The 8,684-nt window shown below is 38.9% G+C and overlaps 1 non-coding gene across 1 annotated transcript; it reads left to right on the forward strand.

Annotated features, from left to right (window-relative positions):
• The first annotated feature begins 7,238 nt into the window (after positions 1 to 7,238).
• On the forward strand, positions 7,239 to 7,346 carry LOC141635325 (small nucleolar RNA R71). The gene has a single exon (XR_012540022.1). It is a non-coding gene; the product is annotated as a small nucleolar RNA R71 (small nucleolar RNA).
• The last annotated feature ends 1,338 nt before the right edge of the window (positions 7,347 to 8,684 follow it).

The raw sequence follows: 8,684 nt of genomic DNA on the forward strand, positions 1-8,684 counted from the left end.
AGGTGATGGGTAAAAAAATGCAAGGATTCATAGGCTCACATTTCATCAAACATAACATGTGCATGAGTTGAGATCACAACAAGCAAGCAAATAAACTATGAAAGCATATTAATTTAAGCATGAATCATTCCCCATGTTGGTTTCCCCTAATTACCCATTAACCCTAGCTAAGGAACTACTCACTCATTATCATGTTGAACATGCTAGCAAGGTTGTCAATCATACCAACAAAGTGAAACATGATGAATAAATGAAAGTGATTAACAATAATTAAAGAGGGATAAAGAGAATTATACCTACTAATGATTCCAATAATAAAGCAAAGAATAAAAGAAGTACTTGATGCTTGATTGAGAGGTTGTCAATCTCCCAATAATAACCCAAATAATCTTCAATTACCCAAAATAAAGGATGAACAAGAGAGAGATTAAGGAAATAAAACTTGTATTAAAACTTTATTAATTGTTGATTACAAGATTAAAGAGAGATTTGATTGATATTAACTACACTAAAGATTGCTAAGAAGAACATGCTCTTCTAATTAGACTAATGGGGTATTTATAGTGGGGATTAGGTGGATGAATTTAGGTTAACTAAGGGCTTAAATGACGATTAAGTCCCTACTTAAGGAAACGCCGGTCTTTTTGGAAAGACTCCGGTCTCTAGGGAGACTCCAGTCTCTAGAAATAGATGTGCATCCTTCCTTGAAGCTTGAAGAAGACGAAATGGGTCTGCCTGAGAATCCGGGCGTCTTGGGGTGAAGACGCACGGATTGTGGTGGTGGAGACGGGCGTCTTCTGGGGAAGACGCACGGATTGCTGTGCGGTCTTGTTTCTTCTTCTTTTCTTCCTTTTTCTTCATAGAATCCTTGGGGATTTCCTCGGGGATGCAAGGATCTTTTCTCATCATTGCCCATCTACTATAGTATGTACAAAGGCCTTCTAATCTTGTCTCTCCTTGATGCTTGGTCATTGAATTCAATCAAGTTAGCCTCATTTTGCCATGAAAATGCAAGGTTTGCACTCCTTTCCTACCAAGGGATCAAAACCTCAAAGAATATTCAAAAAAAAGAACTAAAGACAATAAATGACCCAAATATGCACTAAAAAGCATGGGAACAAGGCTAATTCGGAGACTAAATGTGCTCTAATTATGGTCACATCAAATATTCCCAAACCGAACCTTTGCTCGTCCCGAGTAAAGAGGTGACAAAGACTAGGACCATTATTTAAACTAACCTAATAACATTGCCGATATGAGACAATTAACGGGTCTCACTCTGCCCCTTCAACTCACAACAAGACAACCATGAGGTAGGATGCCTTCTTGCAAGGCAAGGTGGGTCTTGCCAAAATGGCGACACATCCAAACATTAAGCACACAAGATCAAGTAATGGTTGCATCAACAAAAGAATAGCCACTTTCCTCATCTAAGTGGCGGAAATTATCTACAAGGGAAGCAATTCAAGGGTACACACTCCTTCATAGATGCAATTTCTTCAAACTACTAAGCCTAGAGGGATACCAATAAATCACCTCCAAATTGTGTCAAGCTAGGGTACCTTTGTCCTCAATCGTTAAATGTTTTTGTCAAGAATAGACTCCCTATGGTGTTAGAAACACTAGAGGATGGCGGAATTCCCCCTCTTGCCTAGACAAGAAGAAGGGTCGTCCCCTCTCTACCATGCACAAAAATGGATACGATGGATAAAGGGATCAATAGATATTTGAGTTTCACTTTGGGAGTTTGCTTTTGTTTTTGTTTTTCCCCCCAATTTCTTGTGGCATTTGACATTTGAGAACACTTTCTTTGCCATTTCTTTTTGATTTTTGGCATTTCAACACTTGACAACTTTCAAGTTTTCTTTGCATTTCTCTTTGAACATTTTCAAAGTCACCCCATATGTAGTGAGGGTGGCTTATAATATGAAGCTTTAGGAGTTCTATTTTTTCTCCTCTTTTCATTTGATGCATTTTTGAAAACTTTCTTTCACTTTTCATTTCATTGAAGTCAAATTGATTTCTTTTTGTGACCATTCCCTTTGATGACAAAAATGTGGTAGAACATGGATGATGGATGGATGCATGGTTTCAAGGGTCACCTTGGAATAAACGGTAGCCAAGGAGTTATCACACCACAAGGTACTCTTGACTGGGCCTTAATCCATGGGTCAAAGGATACTAGCATGACACATCCTAGGGTGTTTTACAAGTATTCTAAAAAGCAAAGTCTTAAGAAGAAAAAGCATCTACTGAGTATACACTAAATTACTAATTGAACAAACAGGCAATGGGGATCAAATACAATGACACAAATACATCAACCCATCATCACTATCCAAACACTTATACTCTAGACATAAATCAACGTTTACAACGACTGAAACTGAACAAAGCTTCTGATGTATGATGACCAAGATACTCCAATTACCCATTGTTTTCTAATCCAATTATACTCCATAATCAATAGAAACATGACAATACCAATTAAATATGATGCAAATACTTCCGTTTATCGTGACTCTCCGGTCTCCAATCAGTTATACTCCAAAACACGAATCAACTTTAACAATTATAAGAGTAAACTACAACGTATAAACAAGTAAAATTGACAAAATGTCGAGTAACCTATCACCGTTACCTTTTTGCTCTCCTAAACGAGTGAGGAATCGCCCAAGGATGACCTTAAACCCAAAAATGAAAGGAAGTAGACCAAAATCCGAATCCCTTGTAAGACGGTCGTTCTGAAATAGGACGAAAGGTTGGCTCTTTCTTACATACAGAGAAGGAGGACGAGATGAGGAACCTATTGGTGTAAAATTTATCGAATTTGGCTGAGAATGGAGGCGGGATCTGAGGTTGGAGGTGACGAAAATGGTGTTTTAGGTTCACTGGTTGTTGTTGTTGCTGATAGGTCGAAAGAGGAAAGGAAGAAATGAAAGGGGAAAGTGAAGAGGGATGGGGACGGGTACAAAAAAAAAAAAAAAAAAAAAAAAAAATAATAATAATAATAGTAATAATAATAAAGTTAGTTGTGTTTGTCGGAAACGGGTTGGTTCGCGAAGGAGTAGCTTTATAAGATAAATGCAACGATCTTTGCTAGACAGTAACATAAGACGGAAATATCATTTTTATTTTCACCTATTATTAATATCCGACTATAATACGTATTTTTTTTATATAAATTAAACTTTACAACATTACTTATATATAAATCACGTTTAAAATAAAGTAAATTAAATTAAATAATTTAGAAATATAAAGTAAAGTATTAGAATGGTTAAATAAATTATAAATGTCAAAATGAGAATTTCGCGGGTGTTACAGAATTCCCTTCCAATATTTAAGGCCGACTCAAGAAGAACACAATCGAGCTTGGTAAAGTGGTTGGTGTCTTTTCTTGCAATGATGGTATTCCCTATGACCTTATGCCACACTCTAATGCCCGGATGGTGGACTAATAGAGCGCGACTAGCATGATAGTTCTCAAATTTCCCTCCGTAAATCGCCTCCCAAAGAGGAGTGGGGTCATACTTTCCGGGATTCTTGAAATAACTATGTGAATCGTTAAGACCCAATGCTTTACCCAATTCTTCAAAGGTGATGCGCCTTCTCACATTAGCTAGGCGGAACTCGATGTTTTCCATTGTCTCTACCTTAGTAACTTTCAAACAACTCAAGAATTCTAAGGTAAGAGAGGGGTATGTCAATTCTTTTGTTGCAAACAATTTTCCCAACCCCATGGCTTCAAAGAAGGCTTTAGTTTGCTCAAGGACACCCAACTTATCTAAGGAATCTTCACAAATAAACTTGGTGGATAGAAAGGATTTTCTGGCATACTTGGTAAATGTTTCCTTATGGGAGTTAGATATGAAAATTACCGCCGGATAGTTCGAAAGTTGAGCAATTTCCGGAGTTGTTGATGTTGTTGCTTCCAAGGGAGGTTGTTGTTGTTGCACTTCCAAGTTTGAGCTAGCTACCACTATAGCCAATGAGGCTGTCTTTGCTTGATGACTCTTTTGTCTTGTTCATAGTGCCTTTGCCTTAGGTGCCTTTGTTGCCCCTTTTGTCCTTGCCATTGATGATTTAACCAAGAAAAGAGTGAAAATATTCAATTTCCAAGTATTCTCAAATCGATTTTAAGGTGAAAGGCTTTGCCTTTATAATTTCAAAAATCGACTCAAAGGTTGAAGATTTTGGTGCTTGGTTTGATTTTTGTTGAAAGAGGAGTGATTATTTTTAGTTAGAAGGATGATTTGATTTGATTTTGATGAATGTGGTTGAGGAAATCTTATTTTTGTGATGGAGAGAATGAGGGTTTTGAGTTTTGAGGTTTATGGGTAGTGTTTTGAATGAAGAAATGAAGAAATGAATGGGGGATGAGGTTTATAAAAGACCCGAAAAATTTTGAATTGCAGGGGAAGACGGGCGTCTTTCCTTCGGGACGCTCAGATTCTTCTTGTTTCGGCTTCAGAGTTCTCGCCTAAAGACGGGCGTCTTTCAGTAAAGACGCTCGGATTGTTCAACTGCGGGACAGGCGTTTTCTGCTGAAGACGGGCGGATTCTCTTCATGTGAGATTTCTTGTTTTTCCCAGCAAAAAAGACGGGCGTCTTTCCTTTCAGGACGGGCGTCTTTCTGAGGACGGGCGTCTTCTCATGCAGGACGCTCGGATTTATCAACAGTCCCAAAATTTCAAAATTTCAGTTCAGATGGATGGGCGGATTCTTACAAAGACGCCCGGATTGCATGAAGACGGGCGGATTCCCTTGAAAACGCTCGGATTCTCCTTGTTTTACCCGGATTCAGTTCCATCCGTGTACTTGCATATCCCTTGTCATTTTTCATTCTTCAAAATCCCGTGTTCTTCATTGTGGGGGCACTACTAAGGCATGAATAGCCTAGGCAATTGTTATCCCCACACTAAGCTAAAGCACTACGCATCAATTGAATCATTAGTCCCTCCCTCACTTCTCTCAAAAATGATAATTATCTTGATCAAAGCATAAGAATCCAAGAATGACTAAAATGCAATGTAAGAATTAAAATCTGAGTTAGGGAGTTAGAAATATTTACAAATGGTGGTTTAGGGAGGACTCCACCAAACTCTCATCCTTAGTGAGATGTCATGGGGGCATGTCCAAAGTGTTGTTGATGTTGCTCAACACCTTGAAGAGGTAATCAAAAGCTTGTTCATTATCATGATAAAGATCTTCAATAGACCTTTGCTCTTGTTGTCGGTCTTGATCGATAGCATTACCAATATAGGGATTGAAAATCCCTTCAAACTCATCGTGCCAAAGACCACAAACTTCATCCACTTGATCACTAACGATCTCTTGAGTTGATGGAGACCACTCTCCCATTTTCTTGTCTTGGCCAATGAGGCCATCCTCTTCATTGCTCGACTTTGGTGAGCTTTTCAAACTCTCTTTGTTACAATTCACTTGCTCTTTGAATGGAGCATCTTCAATTTTCTTCTTCCATTGGAATTCCGACTTCTTCCTATCATCCTTCCGGCTATAATGTTCAACCATAAAACATGGTTCATGAAAACGGGGAGCTCTCATGGTCTTGTCAAGATTGAAAGTTATGCTCTAATCTCCTACTTCTAGAGTGAGCTCTCCATGCTTCACATCAATCACCGCACCCGCGGTGTGTAAGAAAGGTCTTCCAAGAATGATTGGAATGTTGGAGTCTTCTTCCATGTCAACAATGACAAAGTCCACCGGGATGAAAATTTCCCAATTCTTACGGGAACATCTTCCCATATCCCTAATGGTGTCTTCGTCGATCTATCGGCCATTTGGAGTGTGATATTGGTGCATTTAAGCTCTCCCATCCCCAACCTTTTACTCACCGAGTGCGGCATAACACTCACACTAGCCCCTAGATTACATAAGGCTTTGTTGATCGTGGTGTCACCAATGGTACACGGTATTGAGAAGCTTCCCGGATCTTTAAGTTTTGGAGGTGAACTCCCTTGAAGTATTGCACTACTCACCTTAGTGAAGCCGATAGTCTCAAGCTTCCGGATCGACTTCTTCTTTGTGAGGATGTCTTTCATGTATTTTGCATAGGCCGGCACGTGATTGATTAATTCCGTGAAAGGAATTGAGACTTCCAAATTCTTCACAATTTCCATAAATTTTCCAAGTTGGTCATCAAATTTGGGCTTCGATTGACGACTTGGAAAAGGAAGTCTAATCACAATGGGCTCCTTCTCCTTGACCTTGTCTTCATTTTTCTTTGAAATTTCTTCTTTTGATGGTTCTCCATCCTTGGAGTTTTGCACAATTTCTTCTTTATCACTAGCTTCCACAACTTCATCCTCAACTTGCTTCTTCGGTGCTTCATACCTTGTACCACTCCTCAAGTGAATGGCACTAACTGTTTCATATCTTGGGGGATTACTTTGAGGTGGCAATTGCCCCTTTTGTCTTTGTGAGCTTGAAGATGCTAGTTGAGTCAATTGGGTTTCCAACATTTTGGTGTGAGCTAGGATGTTGTTGATGGTGGTTTCCTTTGCTTGACTATCCTTTTGCATTTGAGTGAAAAAATCTTGTTGATTATTTGGCATTTGAAGGACCGCTTTTTGAACATCAAAATATTGGTCATTTTGTTGATTGTATAGAGATTGATTTTGGTAACCTTGGTTTTGGTTGTAAAAGGGTCTTTGATTTTGGTTTCTCATGGGAGGTGGGGTGTATGTTGTTTGAGGGTTTTGAACATTTTGGCTTTTGTATGAGAGATTTGGATGGAATTTGGTGTTTTCATTGTAATAGTTTCAATAAGGGGTACCACTCTTGTATGCTTGGAAAGCATTCACTTGTTCATTTGTTCCCCTACATTCACTTTGGTCATGTCCCAAAGTTCCACAATTCTCACATATCCCACTTGGGATTGATGAAGATGCCGTCATGGCATTAACATGATGCTTTGGTGATTTTGAGGCTTTATTCAAGTCTAGCCATAGCTTTTTCAAACTTCAAATTGATGGTATCAATGTAAGCACTAAGTTGAGCACCCAATTGAGTAATGGAGTCCACTTCATGCTTTCCTCCTCTAGTAGCCTTGCGAGGTCTACTATATTGTGAGTTATGGACCGCCATTTCCTCAATTTTGTTCCAAGTTTGATTGTCATCAACTTCGGTGAACATTCCATTTGATCCCATGTTGAGAATGTTCCTTGAATCTTCATAAAGAGTTCCAAAATTGTTGTACCAAGAACCACTCGCTAAGTCCATGGTGAGGACATGAGCGACAAATCCCCTTAAACCGCTCCCAAGCAATCATACAAAGATTCTTCATCCCTTTGCTTAAAGCCCGTGATTTGAGCTCTTAGCATGTTAGTCTTTTCCGGTGGACAGAACTTTTTGTAGAAAGCTAGAGCCAACTTCTTCCAAGAATCAATTCTGAGAGTAGCCTTATCAAGGATTTTCAACCATTGTTTCGCGGTGCCAATTAGAGAAAAAGGAAATAAGACCCATCGTATTTGGTCTTGAGTTACACCGGTTTGAGAAATCGCATCACAATAGTCACAAAAAGTCTCCATATGAGAATGAGGGTCTTCACTAGGCATCCCCCCAAATTGCCTTCTTTCGACTAATTGGATAAATGCGGATTTGGCAATAAAATTTCCGGTTAGATGTTGTGGTGTGGGAGTACCATTGGGTAGGTTCTCCTTGGTGGGTACGGAATGTTGACACGTCTGTCGCGTACCTGTCAAAAACACCAACTGGCTCTAACTAAAAGAGCTAGGGAAGTCGGGTCGAATCCACAGAGAGGTAGGAAATTGTCAGCTTAATCTAAGTTCGTCAAGGTAACCAAATGGGGGGTTTTTAAATGTGATAATCTAAACTAATAGGAGTAAGGAAGAGGAAATTAAAAGGAAGGAATCAAGCAGATAAAGAGAAACAACTAAGACAGACGGTTCACCATACTCATTTAGTCAAGTAATCTAGGTCTCAGGTTAATGCAAATACGGTCTAAGGAGTAGCGAACGTCACCTTTCGGTCCTTAATTCACCCTAGAGCGTAAATAGCTTAACTTTCGCCCTCACTACAATATCCTATTGTTCGCTACTAGTCTCGCCTTTTCCAACCTTTCGGTCCAGGTCAAGGATCACTAAGAATTAAAGATCTAATTGCGTCGACTTAATTAGACGGATACAGTTAATTGTAGCATTTAACCAACAAAGACTATACTAGCATTAACCCAATAAATCGATTACTATTCCCTCATGATTATGGATCCCCTATAGTCTTAGCTTGAGGGAATTAGCTACTCATTACCATTGAATTAACAATAACAAACAAATAGATAATTAAAACTTGACATGATGATAAAACTAATAAGGATTCAATTAAAACAATTATGATAACAATTAAAAGAGGGAAAGAATTAAAGCAATAAATAAGATTAATAATAAAAACAGAATGATAATACCAATCGCAAAATCCAAATCCGAGTAGCAAAGTGTAAAGGAAGAGTAAAATCCAAGAACAGTAGCAAGGTATACAGTGAAGTGAACGAACGAAGGAAGAGATCCCTCTCACGTAGTCCCCCTGCTCTGTCTTATACGAAAAATCCATCCTAAAACCTAATCTATGCACTAATTACAAAAGCCCATAAAATGATTAGGCGGAAATTAACTAAGGCAGGAAAAACCACTCGATCGAGTAGA

Source organism: Silene latifolia, chromosome Y, assembly GCF_048544455.1.
Source record: "Silene latifolia isolate original U9 population chromosome Y, ASM4854445v1, whole genome shotgun sequence".
Classification (NCBI taxonomy): Eukaryota; Viridiplantae; Streptophyta; class Magnoliopsida; order Caryophyllales; family Caryophyllaceae; genus Silene; species Silene latifolia.